The following is a 17,128-nucleotide window of genomic DNA, read 5'->3' as shown; positions in this document are numbered from 1 at the left end:
ATCTATACTAAATTTCCAGATAATTTTGACAGCATTCTTATCGGCTGCTTTTGCCTGTCACACATTATAAAATATATTAGTATTATAAACTTTATCGAGCATTCTTACGCCTATCGGGTATTAAAAATAATAATAGCATAATACAAAGGAATTATCAGGCAAGATATCATTTAGATCTGCTGTTTACATCCGTAACTAGTTATTACTGTCATGAAATCATCATAGTTTCCAACAAATTAGTTAAAACTAATTAGTAAAAACTAGTTAATATTTTATCTCGTTTTATTAGAGCATGATGCAAAAATAATTTATTCAGTTAAATTTAATTGTCAGTTTTGTGTTTTTTATTAAATGTTTGGTAATAAGAACTGTAATTTTAAAAAACCACAACTTACCGTAAACTGTTCTTATGTAGAAAAAGTACCGAATGAATTGTTTATAAATACCATATATTTTGGTTTTATTAACAGAACTATGAGGGGTTCTTTTAATATGAAATTTTATTACCATACATTTCGGTAATCATACCTGAATAATTTTCGCCATGCCCAGCAAAAGCAATTCAGTCAATCTAGTATTTTTGAAACTCAGGAACTGTTTGATTTCGTACCAATCTCAGATCCAATATACAGCAAAAACAATTCATTCAATTTAGAATTTAAATCAAATTTTTTAAAAAAATAACCTTTTAAAAGTAACAAATATTTTTTTTTAAAAAAGCAAACTAAAACTAAAGATAACACACTTTGTAAATTAGGTAGAAATGTTGCTGCAGTAAAACTAATGTATTTCTTTGAATGAAAGACGTTTATATAAATTAGTACTGTTTATCTTTCTTGCATTTTTACTTGATTCTGGAAGGAATTAAAGGAAGTACTTCAAATTTAATCTAAATTACGCATTTGCATAGGGAAGCAATAGTAACCAGAAAGAGTAATTATATGGGACTCATTTACGACTGTTCTTTGTTTCAAAAGTATTCAGGGCTAATTAAATTACTTTAAGCACTTTCAGCGAAAGTACTAATCATTCACCTCTTTTGTATTCACCTAAGATAAGAATTTTAGAAAATGATGCATATTTTGTTAGATTGAAATACAACATAATGAACTCTTTAAAATAAATTAAAACAATGTATTTATGTGAACTAAATAACATCAAAATTGCTTGATGAAATTAATCTATTGTCCTAATAACATTTAAAATAAATAAATTATGTGGATTTCTTGGTTGCATTTAAATAAAATATTTGATAGCTATAAGTAAAAATACATTTAATTTTTATTTAATAATTGTGAGTAACACCGCAATACTTTATAAAAAGAACGTTTTTTTAATTTCTGAAAAATGTTTCTTTCCTACTTATACACAAAAATTATTCATATATAATTATTGATTATTAAATTTTGACAATGCCAAACTTATTACCACCCCAGTTACATCAGCTCATCTTGATACTCTGGAATTTTATTTTATTTATATTTTAACGACATTAGTTCTCATCACCTCTCCATAGCTCGTTAAAATACATTTTACTTGTTTTGTCCCTCTCGACTACTGTGATTTGTTTTGTTCCGCCTTTCATCATTCTTTTTTTCCTCTCTCGGCTACTATGGTTTTTTAAGTTTTATTTATCATTTTCATTTTCCACTTTTCGTTGACAACAAGTTTTATATTTCTCATCACTTTTGTTTTTTCTTATTCCCGTTTGGCAAGTCTTGAAAATGGGCGTCTATTTTTAAGTACTTGAAACATATCAACTTTTACTTCCAATTTTATATTTTTGAAGTGCATGAAATCTTTAATCAAGTAATATTTACAGCTATTTCTTCAAGAGGACAATCTATTGAGGAGTCTTCTTTTTAAACGGGAAAGTGCCAAATCAATTTTTCATTCTCAATCCTTGTATGTTTGTGCATGTTTTTTTCTGCAAATTTGTTTCTTAGTGATTTTAAAGTGCCCAATGTCTCATTCTTGATTTTTTATCGACAATATCTATAACGGGGGCCCAGATATAAAAGATAATTATTATATAAGGTATAAGGAATGAATTTGCAAATATTAGAATTGATTTCACTTTATTACGGAACAATCGGCAGAATGTATTTATTGCCTCAAATTTTTCTGTCACAAATTCAGTCAATTAATTTGCCAATTTTAATTATTTTTTTATAAAAAAAGCGTGCATTTACTTGTTTACCAATGGAAAGAAATAAATTTTCGGTTCACCTAACTTGAAATATAGGGGCAAAATAGATTAATGCATTTTCCCCATTATCATCTCTAAACTATTTTTCTTTTTGTAAAATAAAAGAAGCCACTACAATGAAATAAACTTAACCTGTACTATTATCTAAATTATTGCAACGTGCAGTTTTTTTTAATTTCGAGATAGAAATGACATTTGATAAAATATCTTATAAATGTATTATTTTTAAAATGTGCTTAATTTTTTTAAAGTGTAAATGCATTTATAGAGGTAGACAAAAAAAAGAGCACTGGAAAAAATCCTGAAAGGATAGCACCAAAAATTCTGGAAAAAGCGCAAGTGGAGAAAACACACCGGCAGAAAAGCACTTTAAAAAAACACCTGGAAAAAAGCACTCAGAAAGAGCACCTAGAAAAAAAGCACCAGAAAATTACTTCTTAATGTATATCAGCACTAAATTTGAATTATTAGATAAATTTTGCTTAAGTATACAATTTCCTCGTTATCTTTTTTCCATAGTTTCATAAGTAATTTCAATTAATGCTTGTGCAATGAAAAATTTGCCAGAAACTAGTATTTTGACAACTTTTTATAATAATAATTCAAAATAATAATTACCCTTGGAAATTTATTTCTTTTACTGTACTCAAAAATTTGATATTTTTCAACCCCTTTACTAATTTTTAAAAATTTCGGACTAAATCTAATTTCTACCAAACAATTTTAAAAAAATGCACGTATATCGATCATAAGGTCATGTCATAACCATTAATGCATAATAACTTTAAATAATATTAAACTTCTTCACATCAAAGCTTAATAATTCTGTTTTTTGATGGCACTACATGGAAATTGGGATTACATGGACGTGTGATACCAAGTGATTTTTCTCATGCTTTCATTCCTGGGACTTTTTTCCTCTGTGTTCTTTTTCTTTTCGCTTTTTTGCGTGTGTGTTTTTTCCGTAATTCATTTCGAGGATACGTCTTTTAATTAATTACAGAATCAGTTGTCTGCGCATACAAGGATGAAAAAAATTTCAACTGTGTCCATACTGTACTGAATGTTGTTTGTTTACCATAATTCTGCACTGGCATGTAAAAGTAAATATTGACAGCGAATAACGACACAAGATTTTATGATGCAAAAATAAAAAAAGTATTTATTAAAATAAAAACTAGCTTAGTAAAAACAATAATCCAGGTAACAAATATTTTTTTAGGATATCTACCAAATACTAATAAGGTAATGTAACAAAGAAATGTGACAAAACATGTTTAAAGAAATAATTAGCAATCTTAGCACGTTATTATTATTAAGAAAAATTATTATAATACACTGAGAAAGAAATCTGGAAAATTGCCATACTGAATGGAAAAAAAACATCATAATTCTGGTTAATAAAATGAAAATATACGGTATTTAAACCATCCATTACGTAATTGTTTCCTTCATATGGTAACAGTCTAGGAAAAATTCTTCAGATCTATAGTTTGTATTACAACACATTTAATAAAAAAATACAAACTAGAAGGTAAATTTAGACGGATAAATGTTTTTCCTGCCACGCTCTTATGTATCATGATAAAATTATCAAAATTTATCCCTTTTTCCAAGTTCTGTTTCATATTTTATTTTTTATTATACCAAATTCATTACCAAGCACTTCGGTAAAAATTGACGAGATTTCTGATATTCTCATACGTCTAGAGTCACGGTAATTTTTACCATATTCTAGAAGTTTTAACCATACTTTTTACTAAGTGTAACTTGATTTTGCTTTAAAGTTGAAATATTTGAAAAACTTATACAATGATTTGGCCAGTATTATATGATTGTATAATTTATTTGTAAGACCAAATCTAACGTAAAAATAGCCAAAAACTCTAGTAAGCAGTTTGATTATATTTAAAATAGCTAATAAGTTTTCTAAAGCACATTGAAGATATAATTATTTTAATTAAAGTTAACTGAATAAGTAGCGCCATATATTTAAAATAAACTAATTACATGTAGCTTTAAAGAATATTTTTTTGTTTACTTTTGCTTGAGCATCTCATGCGGAAATAAAGTATTTTCAAGCTTGAGTAATTTTGTAAGTTACCGTCACAGCTTTCATAATCATGCAATCAAAAATTAGTAGCTGAGAAAAAAGAAAAAATATGATGTCAAGTATTCCTTGAGAGCAAAAAATATTTTTTAGGTTCAAAAATAAACATGGGAGGGTTTTTACCTTTATTAAAAATGAAGTAAGAAGCTCTTTTTTATGAAACAAAGTTTTTTTCATAATAATTTTGGTTTTCCTTGAAAAGGGAAAATAGTATTAAAAAAATATTGCTTTCTAAGCAAAGTAAGCGAACATAAGACTTAATTTTTATAATAAAGATATCTCTATGAAGCATAATAATTTTCCATCTGCTTACTATAATATAACTGTATTTATCAGAAAGTTGCTTATTTATTCCTTATCAAAGGATATTGACAAATAATATTTATTTATCTTCCCTTCTTAATACTAATACTTGTTACTACCATTTTTCTGATTTTGATTTCATTAAAATATTTCACACCAAAATTATAGTTTCTGTGATATACAATGGAATTGTAATATTAATTATTATGTTCCATTTTCGATTAGTAAAACGGCAATATAATTTACTATTTTTTTAATCAGATTTATAAAAAAAATACGTTAAGTGAACGTATGCAGTTAAAGAAATAAATATTTAAGACTCAATGATTATTAAAGTGTTAATATTTATTTTATGATAATATGACATCAAATATTTCTTTTTCAGATAACTTAGGGAATGAAATGATGAATACAAATTAAATTCTTAAAATTCTAAAGTAATATGAGGAATAAATATTTTGCAGTTTAACTATCACATAAAGCTTTTTGTTTAAAAAATCTACATATATGTCGTTTTGAGCGAAAAATTATCTCCTTGTTCAGCTTGAGTTGGTGCAAACATTCATAAAAAACATAACAATTATCATATCATAGAAAAAGCGTCTTAAACTTTCGTTTATTATTATTTAAACAAAAAATCTCATTATAAAATCATCAATAATCTTAAAGCATCTAGATATCTATAGAATATTATTAATTAGAGTTACGATGAAATCTGCAAGTAAATTATTTATTTATTCTTTAAGTGATGATATTAATTACATTTTAATTTCTGTAGTATTTTAATGTATTGTGGCATAACTACCACCACAAAAGTTAAACATCATTCACTACTATATAAGACATGCTAACTTGATTCAATCCTGAGGTACCTTATGATAGATGAAGGTTGGCATGATCGATAACTCCGCCCCCACATTGGTGACCTCCGGACGTGATTTGTGCACGCAGTAACGCCCACTTCGCACAATAACTTGAAGGTAACGCCTACTTCGATGGATAGTCCACATTGAACAGTTGACTTGCTACTTGTGAATGCAACAATCGACCTTCTCGCGCTGTTGCTACACAGTCTCGTCTCGTACATTCACAACGTCATACACTCTCAACGCCTGCATACACTCAACTGCTAATGGCAACACACCTCTCACATTTCAGCACTCAAAATCCCGGTGACGCTCTCCTGGTCTTTCACAAGTACAGCAACTAGTGGTATCTGTTCATCAAATTCTATTTCCGATAAAATTCTGGTGGAGGATTATTGTGGCATAACTACCACCACAAAAGTTAAACATCATTCACTACTATATAAGACATGCTAACTTGATTCAATCCTGAGGTACCTTATGATAGATGAAGGTTGGCATGATCGATAACTCCGCCCCCACATTGGTGACCTCCGGACGTGATTTGTGCACGCAGTAACGCCCACTTCGCACAATAACTTGAAGGTAACGCCTACTTCGATGGATAGTCTACATTGAACAATTGACTTGCTACTTGTGAATGCAACAATCGACCTTCTCGCGCTGTTGCTACACAGTCTCGTCTCGTACATTCACAACGTCATACACTCTCAACGCCTGCATACACTCAACTGCTAATGGCAACACACCTCTCACATTTCAGCACTCAAAATCCCGGTGACGCTCTCCTGGTCTTTCACAAGTACAGCAACTAGTGGTATCTGTTCATCAAATTCTATTTCCGATAAAATTCTGGTGGAGGATTATTGTGGCGTAACTACCACTACAAAAGTTTAACATCATTCACAAGTATATAAGACATGCTAACTTGATTCAATCCTGAGGTACCTTTTGATAGATGAAGGTTGTCATGGTCGATAACTCCGCCCCCACAGTATTCTAATACAAGATGAATTCCTGTTCTTCGCAGATGAATTCCTACAAAACAACATGAATTCCTGCTCTTGAGAGAAACTTGGTGTTGAAAAGAGTAGAAATAAGAAAAATCGATTTTCAAATTTTTGGAGAGAATGCGATACAAGAAAGTATCTAAAATATTTATTAAATTATTAGACTTTTTCTGTATATGAGATACGATTCCCAAAAATCTTAGTCAGTGGCTGAAAAACAATCCTAAATGACTATAGTAAAACCAATTTCAAGTCTATGCTTAAAAGCCCAGCTCTGTAATGCTACGGAATATCGCTCAATGTTTGATTTTATATCACATCTTATTATTTAAGTTAAAGTTTAAGTAAACGTTTAGTTTGTCCAACAAACTCAACGTATACTACACTGATAAAAAAATTCATAAATTTCTCAAGTATTCAGGTTAGCAACTTGGTCTATAAGGAAGGAGAAATTATATCCTTAATTGAAAGAGAATGACTTTAATTCCAAATTTATATAACGTATTTGCAACTTTATTTATATGCAAAAAGTTGAATATTTAAAAAACAATCTTGAACATATGGCAAAATCTAATGGATTCGCTTACGAAATTTGAAAGAAAAATTTATAATTCCACAATAAAAATAAGTTTCTAAATCCGAAGTCAGACAAAATAATCTAGTAATTTTGGTTTATTATTTATTTGAGCATATTACAATGCCTTTAAAATTAATTTGACTTTTTATATTATGTTCTTCTATTGAAAAATAATGTCTTGCATAGGCTGAAATACCTTCCTAGAATTTTTCTAAGAAGTGTGAAAATAGTTTGGAGTATATTTTTTATCCAGACAGCAAAGCTCATGCATAAGGGATTAAAGCTTTCAATGCACGGGAAAAGAATTCACGATTTCTTATTTTTAAAAGTAAAATATATCAGGCTTGGATAACATATCTCCACATAAAAGCATCTTTTAAAAATACTAAACACTTTTTCCAGTCTCCTATATTTTAGAGTGTTCATTACAGTTTTTGATTTTAACTGAATTTCAATATTTGAGTAAACAACATTCCAGAATAATGTGATTATATCTTTAGTTTCGAAAAAAAACTATGAATAAAAAAATCTTAAATTCTTGTGTAGTGACTAGTAAGTTTTCAAAATTAGAAAATGTTCGAGTTGTTTTTATTAATATTGATAATTACATGTAAATACTCAGCCAAGCAGAAGTTTAAATAACAAAATCAGGTTATCATTTTTTCCCAAAAGCATTTCTTAAAACGAATATTATTTCAAAATATCTTAATAAATTTAGTCATATCATGTTTCTAATATAATATATGTTTTAGATTTCAATGTTTAAAAATATATTTATTAAATATAAATAAAATATTAAAAATCACATTATAATGTTCAATAATCACTCCAAAAGTCGTTATTTCATATTTAATTTAAAAAACTGAAATAGATATCGTTTTTGATTAGATTCTGATTTTTCTGATCACGCATATTTAAAGTCAAATTTCGGTTCATGTATTAAAGAAGTTAAAGAAGTCTATATTGACATTTTGTAACATTCTATGTTATAATTCAAAATTATTTCTTTGTTATTGCATCAATGTATCTTGTTCTTGTATGTATGTTGTTCTTGTATCAATGAATTCAAGTTTGTTGTTTGTAACAAAATAATGATAATATGTTCGAAGAAAAGTTAGAGGAATATGGGGTAAAATTATTAGAATCGTAGTCAAAAATGTAGAGGAGCTAATGTTATGGTCAGGGATATTTTAGGAGAGAAAAGGTTGTTGAAACAAACAGAGAACGAAATAAATTTACCATTATTTCTTAATTCGTAGATTTGTTTAATCTAGAAGAAGGAAATCTCGGAAAGAAGTTTATTGTTCAGCCTCATAATGACCCAAGACACAAATCTAATCACTTTATCAATTATTTGAAGTCAAAAGAGAAGTCGATGTCAATCATATCAATCATTGAAAAACATTAAATGGTGAGTGATAAACAATATCAAGAAAATAAGAAATAATTTTCTTAAATGCCAAAGTTCTGATCGTACTAAAGGGGGTCATATTGATAAGAACAAAATATAAATTAACATTTGTTTATGCTATATAATGTTGTTTTTTTTCCTTTTGGAATGTTAGAAAACGCAATATTTTTTATTGTTCTTGTTATATTAGTGACTATTTTTTATCCTGTTCCTATGCAATTGAATAGCGTACATAATTTTTAAAAAAAATCACAGAAGGAAAGAAAATGGTAAGTTATGACCAGATATATCTTCTAATCCGGGTAAAATGTTTTATAAATAAGAGCTCACATGGATTAAGTAATGTATTCAGTAGTGTATTAAGTTATGTACTCAGTATGTTAATCTTCCTTTCCTCTTTTTTTTTTTGGTATTTCTAATGTTTATTAATTTCCGTTAAATAGCTTAATCTTCCTTCATTATAAATACCTATAATTATGCTTTAATTAATTTATATTGCATGTTATTTTTCTACTTCCAACCACCTATTTTGTTATTTTTCTAATTTCAATATTCAGAAAATATATTTCAGCAATAGAAAGCAATCCATCGCTTCGTTCGCCGTCGTCTTTTGTCTTGTGCCTGTTATTATTAAGGTTATTAATTAATGAGAATTGAATTAGTAATTTTAATTCAATTCTCTTTTTCATATTTTATTTTTTTAAATTTAGTTCGACTTATTTTATTTCGTTTTTAAATAAAACTACGATTTTTGGGGGAATTAAATACAAGTTCAGTCACAAGAAACATGGATGTTCATTTCATTACGTATGATAAATAAATAAATTTAACAAATATTGATCCTCTAACTCTTGTAAAATTTATGATTGAAATTAAATACATTTCATCATCAAATCACTTGACTATAACGCGATATTCTACTATTAATTAGTGCCGAATTAATACACTCCTCAAAAGTGAAATTGCAACATGAAGAAATAATGCACGTAGCGTCATGCAAATTTCAGGAGCGATAGTAGTGAGATGGATATGCAAATGATTAAATTTGCTCACGCATCTGATCACGTGGTACGCATATTCGGGCTATAAAGGCCAGCAACTTTCCCTTCTCATAAACGACATCTGAGGTTTTGGGTAGCATTTGCGACTTTCGAAAATGCCTCTGAGACGTCGGCGAGCTCAATACCATCAGTTAACGACCGAGGAACGTGACCGTATTATCGAACTCCATGAACTTGGTTTGTCGCTGCGCGCAGTAGCAACTCGTGTTGGGCACAACGTGAGTACCATCCAACGTTGTGTCACACGATGGATTCAGGAAGGTCTACGTGCACGCCGAAGAGGAAGTGGTGCGCACAGGTGCACGTCAGAGCGCACAGACCGGCGTATGCGCCAGTTGACTATTCGAGACCCTTTCTCCACGGCACGTGCCATCCGAAGCCAGTTGCCTTCAGGAGCATGTGGATCTGTGTCCACCCAAACCATACGCAACAGATTGCATGAAGTGCAGTTACGTGCACGGGTACCAGCAACAGGGGTACCGTTGACCGCTTTACACAGGGCTAGACGCCTGGCGTGGTGTCATCATCATCGTACCTGGACCATCTAATGGCATTGGGTATTGTTCACGGATGAATCTCGTTTCTGTCTGTGGAGAAAATGACGGCCGTCGACGGGTATGGCGGCGACCCGGAGAACGCTACGAACCAGCCCATTACGCCGAGATTCACTTGGTCCTACACCGGGCATCATGGTTTGGGGCGGCATAATGTTTGATCGCAGAACGCCCCTGGGACACATTCACGGCAGTTTGACAGCGGACCGCTACGTCACACAAGTTGTGTATCCCGTTGTTCTGCCCTTGTTGCAGGGCGCACCCAACACGGTATTCCAGCAAGACAATGCCAGGCCGCATGTCGCACGGCGAACTCTTAACAGCCTGACTGGATTTGACATCCTTCCCTGGCCGGCAGCCTCTCCAGATCTGAATCCCATAGAACACCTATGGGATCTCATTGGACGTGGCATGAACAGAGGACCAATGGCGCAAACCATCGATGATCTGCGCACAGCAGTGGATGTGGCTTGGCAAAGGTTACCTCAGGCAACCATCAGTGGAGTCATTGATAGCATGCCTCGCCGGATTGAGGCCTGTATAGCTGCCCGAGGTGGCCACATTAGATATTGAATAAATTGCTTTATAATGATTTTATTAGTCTGTTTTTTTAATCATTTGCATATCCATCTCACTACTATCGCTCCTGAAATTTGCATGACGCTACGTGCATTATTTCTCGGTGTTGCAATTTCACTTTTGAGGAGTGTATAATATTTTTTAAGTAATTAAGTAAGTTTAAGTAAGTAAAATTGAATTAAAATTAACAACATTTTAAGCCTGATTTTACCATGAGTTCCTCACATGCCATAGACAAAAGTAAAAAAATGGTCATATGAAAATATTTTATAAAAATATATTTTTATCTGTTGCTAACATCTTTGCGCCAAATGGGAATAGATAAAAATAATTATTCATTTTAATTAAAAAAAGTCATACATTAATTCTCCGAATATTTATTTCCAGTATTTTGAGAAATATGATTCAATTCCATCTTTAAAAAAACTAAACAACCACAATAACACACGTTAAAGAGTTTTTAATCACCATTTAAACTAAAATGAAATGAAAGTTTTTCTGTACATGTCAAAAAGAAGATAAATGACGCTACTGAAAGAAGTTAAGCATCATTAAGCCGTATATTAAAAATTGAGTAATGTGCTTCTTTAGGCGTTTTTCATGTCTATACCTTAATCATTGGATCATTACAATGCGAACTGAAAATGACTTAATTTATTCCTTTAAAGTCTAATTTATTTTTAACCCATTTATGATTTCAACTAAAATATCAAATATCGTTTAATATGGTCAACTCAGACATTATATATATATATATATATATATATATATATATATATATATATATATATATATATATATATATATATATATATATATATATATATATATATATATATATATATATATATATATATATATATATATATATATATATATATATATATAAATACAAGAAAACACAAAGAAAGTTGAGAAAAACAATAAGTTTCATTTATTGCACTTAAGCTGCAAGTAAACAGAACTCATTAGATAAGTTCAAAATGAAGAATAAATGGAAAAAGACTAATATGGAAAAAGACTTTAATAAACAATATAGCATTAAACCAATTAAAGATTTTGTCTTCTCCCTTTAGAATTATGAGGTATATAAGTTCTACGATCTAATTATTAACTTTTCTTTCATTAATTTACGTTTCAAAATTCCTTGTTTCGATCTTATAAAAGCCAAAATGAGCAAAATTTTGCCTAATAAAAAGAAAAGTTTAGATAATTTATATTTCGTTATTAACTTTCAAAATCCTATTTTCAATAAGATCAAATTTCACAGCATTTTTGAAAATTTTAAAGCTTTATTTCCATTAAAAGATTTTAACAATTTTAAAGCTTTATTTCCATTAAAAGATTTTAACAATTTTAAAGCTTTATTTCCATTAAAAGATTTTAACAGAATTAAAAGTTTTAAATATAACAAATCTCTTGGGAGAACCATATTTAACTATAATGATATTAGCAAAAATTTAGGGAGTATTAATATATCCGATTATGAATGTCACTGTGAAGAGGATAAATATTTTGATTTTGCTGATAAACATCATAAACATATTATTACTGGTAATTTAAATATAGAAAACTTGGAATTTAGGAATTTAATGATAAAAGGCACAAAATTTAGACCCATTTACCATATATCAATCAATAAGATTCGAAAATACTTTCTTAATGATCTCAATAGTTTTTGTTTAAAGATATCAAATAGATTCTCTTTACCTTTAGGTATGCTAACAAAATGGAAATGGGGAGTTTATTATTACTTTAAAAACTTTATTTTCAATAATAAGGATAATTTAAATAAGAATAACAATTCAACAAATTTTTCTAATATTGTTCAATCAATTAAGCAACTTCAAAAAAAATTTGTAATTACTCCCATAGACAAAGCTAACAATAATTATGCTATATTCTGTAAAAAATTCTATGCTGAACTTTTAAATACGGAATTAAAAAATAGTAAAAATTTTGAACTTAGTAATTTCAATAATAATATTGTCATTAAAAAATTTTTAGCTTTTTATAAGAGATTAAAAATTAAAATTAGCAATATACAATTTCCTTATTTGATTATCAGTCCTAAATTTCATAAAATTCCAGTAAAATTTAGAACTATCACATGTGGGTCTAATACTTATTTAACTAAACCTGGCACCATTTTCTCTAACTACTTAAATAAGATTATTAACTATATTACTAAAGAAGGTTTCTCTCGGATTATCACTAATAATCAACCGATTTTAAATTTCATTAAACATAATAAAATTAATTCTATTGCGACTTTTGATTTCCAGTATCTTTTCAATAGCATTCCCCTTTCTAAACTAAAAGATGTCCTTTTGAATTATTACTATGATTTTAAAAATATCCTTTGTTGCGATTTTGACTATTGGGAAATTCTGATAAATTTTTGTCTTTTTAGTAATAATCTTTACAATGGAAAGGATATTTTTCTTCAAATTAATGGAATACCACAAGGATCTAATTATTCATCTCTCTTAGCTAACTTATTTTTGCATTATTATGAAAAAAATTATACTCTTAGTATTAAATTTGTTTTTAGATATATTGATGACTCAATTATCTTTAATCTCCGAGATTTTACTGTTTTATTGAGTGATATATACCCTGAAGAATTAATCTTACTTCGTAATCATGATGATAATATTAATTTCAATTTTTTGGATTTGGGTATTATGAAGGTTGAAAATATCTGCAATGTTGATTTATACGATAAAAGAAATGATTTTAATTCTGATATTAATAAACTAGTTACTTGGAATTCTAATGTTTCTAGGAGCATCTATTTAAATACCACTTTTAATGAAATGAACAGAATTAAAAGAATATGTAGTAATATTTATTTATCCAAAAAAAGAAATCAATAAACTCTTTCAAAATTTGATAAAAAAAACAATGGATACCCAACTGAAGTAATAAAATTTTATATAAAATCATTGAATTAATCGTATATTATTGTAAATATATTTACTAAACATTTTTTTTTTGTTAATTTTTATAATTTTCCCATGTGCAAATCCATTTCAGGTAAATCCATTGCCAAAATTATTTACTAAATAATTTCTTTGCTAATTTGTATAATTTTTCCATGTGGAAATCCATTTCGGGCAAATCCGTGGTTAGAATTATTTACTAAAAATTCCTTTACTAAATTATTTCCTTTGTTAATCTATACAGTTTTTCCATGTGCAAATCCATTTCGGGCAAATCCGTGTTAAAATTATCCATTAAAATTTTTTTTCTTTGATAATTTAAATAATTTTTCTATGTGCCAATCCATATCGCGCAAATCCGCGGCTAAAATTATTTGCAAAACAGGCAATATATGTTTCTCTTTTCTATTTTATACTTTTCCTTAAATAAACATCTATCTTCTAAAACTATTTATGATCAATTTTTAAAATTATCCAGTATAATATTACCTTGCGCACATCCATTTCGGGCCCATCCTTGGTAACTAACAAATCAAATCTCAGAATAACAAATCACTTTAGCAGTGCAGTAAGAACGACACTTTAAAACCCTCTTATTACACTCAATTTGCGCTTTTGTTTTCATCTTTTGTTTTCATATTTTGTAATCTGGCAATCTTTCTGCGAAAACATTTTTAAATCATTCTTGAAAAGTTTTTCGTCCATGTAAGTTGATCTGATTTTGCTACTCGCTTTATAGCCCCTTTTTAATGTTTTTTCTTTTTATTTCATTTTATTTTCCGTTTTTACATGTTATTTTTACTTATTTTTACTTTTTGTGTTCTATTTTATTTATTGTTATTTTTATTAAAAAAAATTTTGAGTGCTCCTCACACTATTGTATTAATATATTTTGCTTTGGCTTTATTGATACAATATCAGAAAGCACTCTGTGTTGCGGATATAATCGTGTGGGCTGAAGAAAAGATCTTTTTTTTCCGGTTTTTTAAATAAAATTTCATTCTTTATATATATATATATATATATATATATATATATATATATATATATATATATATATATATATATATATATATATATAAACTGTTGTTTGTTATTTTTTTACTTATTATTCCCCCTCTTTTTTTTTCATTTGTCTATAATTTTTCTTTGTTTAATTCTTCATTTTGAACTTCATTTATATATATATATATATATATATATATGGTTTTCAAAATTACAGTTCTTATAGCACACATTTAGTAAAAGTTACAAAACTGAAAGGCAAGTTTTACAGAATAAATTGCTTTTATGCCATTTTTAGCACATTTACCAAATTTTCTTGTATATTATACAATCATATTTTATTGCTAATTTTTTTCCAAATTGTAACTAAAGAGATTCGGTAAAAGTTACCGAGTTTTTGATGCTCCCATCGAGCCAGAAACACGGAACATTTTACCTTTTTCTGGTAGTTATGACAGTATATTTTGGGGTTAAACCTGAGTCAAGCAATAGTATCATTTTCGTTACCTGAATGATATTGAATACAGTACATCTTTATTTTTTCCGTAGAACTTCTAAAATCATATTTTGCTAAACTCAGAGTCATGAACTTAATCTCTCTTTTGAATTTAACATTGCACAACTTATTTACACTATTTACTTTATCGAGAGTAACGCAAAACTTATTTTAAAAGTAATGACTTATTTATATGGCCACACCATACAGCTGCAATAAAAATGTGTTTCTCGTTCATGACGCACAATAATGATTGATGACTTCATATAAATCCTAAAAGAACATCAATAGATGTGATAGTCTTTAACTGACATGTAAAATTTAAATTTAATTTCCGAAGTTAAAGCTGGTTATTTAATAATTAAAATTTATTTCAAGGTCATATGATTTATAGCGAAAGTACACCATTTATATTTTTAAACTACACTTAATGAATATTTATTTCGCTTATTTTATGCGTATAGAAATCTTCCAGCGCCCATATTAATATTAAGCTATATTTAAAAAAATAGCTATTCCATATAATTGAAAATAAAAACTTTTAAAAATTAGTATTAACGAACACTCCAAATAAAAAAAAATTTGAAAAAAATTTAAATTTTATAAATAATTATAAAAATAAAAGAAAATTAAACAATATTATAAATAATTTTAAATAAGTTAAAATATTGACTGTTATATCATTCAAAATATAATTGTTGAAAAAAAAATGAATATCTTTTGTTTCCCTTCGTTTGCGTCAGAAATATGTGTATTATTTCAAAAATAACAGCATGAAAGATATAAAGAAACGTGTCAAAAGTCACTCAAATATAGATTTCAGGTTTTTTTCTAACAGACTCAAGAATCGATAAAAGGAGGCCAAGTGCAGTGAAAGAATCAATAATAATATGACAGGTTACTATCAAAAAAGACAAATTTCCTATTGAATTTCCATATTTATGTTTAGATATGTATAAACAAAAGTTCGAAAGAAACTATTCTAAATGCTTAACCAAAAAAATATTCACTTCATATTAAAAAATTCACGTTAATTGATACATTTTTAAAAAACTGTTTTTATAATATAAATGCTATAAAAGAAGGATCCACACTAATTTATAACTCATTCTTGTCAACACATTCTTATTATTGCTAATAAACTTATTTTAAAATTTAAATTTTTATATAATCTTTTCTTTACATTATTAGGATTTTTTTCCTGGGAAAATATGGTTAAATAACAGTTTATTTAATTGTTGTTTTACTATATTCGGTCAAAACAGTCAAAGTAACAGTCAAAAACCGTTTATTAACTGATTTTTCCTAATACAGTTAAATAACTAGAATTTTATCGCACCAAAAAACTCACCTGATGAAACTACATCGTTCCCTGTAGAGGGGTACATATTATAGCCGAGAGGGTTAATCAGTCATTCTCATAACCGAGAGAACTGGAGTTCAAGTCCCATCACTGAGACCAAAATATTTCTACCATTCCCTTCAACACATAAACATTTTCCAGTGCCCTTCACTCCCCAATTGGTGACACTAGGCTATTAGAATACGATAATCTCATTCACGCATGGATGGCAAAAACATAAACCTGCTGCAATATATCCAACGTTCAGTTAAATTTCCTTTTTTACGATTTTGAGTTGTAAATGGTTAAGATATTCAACTAGTTTCAACAACTTTTTTTTAAATAGTGTTATAATTTTTTTTTAAAAAAAATTAGTTCATTAGTGTTTTATTTTGTGTAAAAACTTCTCGACGGCCATTTTTGGAGAAAAATAAGACATTGTTTGCATATATGCTAAGCACTGTAAAAAATTATCACCGAAAACAAAAAAAAAATCGTTTGATCATTTCATTTAGAAGCTAAGTTTTGAACTATTATCTCAAAAGCAAGTGCATATAGTACAAAGTTAGGGATCAATGTAGTTAAAAAAGCAAATTTATTGAAAATTTCCACACTTGTCTTAACAAAAAAAACATGATTAAAAAATTATATTCTAATTTA

This window comes from Parasteatoda tepidariorum, chromosome 3 (assembly GCF_982258835.1).
Source record: "Parasteatoda tepidariorum strain Cologne lab strain chromosome 3, Ptep-v5.0, whole genome shotgun sequence".
Taxonomy (NCBI): Eukaryota; Metazoa; Arthropoda; class Arachnida; order Araneae; family Theridiidae; genus Parasteatoda; species Parasteatoda tepidariorum.
The sequence above is the reverse complement of the archived record's forward strand: the minus strand, read 5'-3'. Positions refer to the sequence as shown.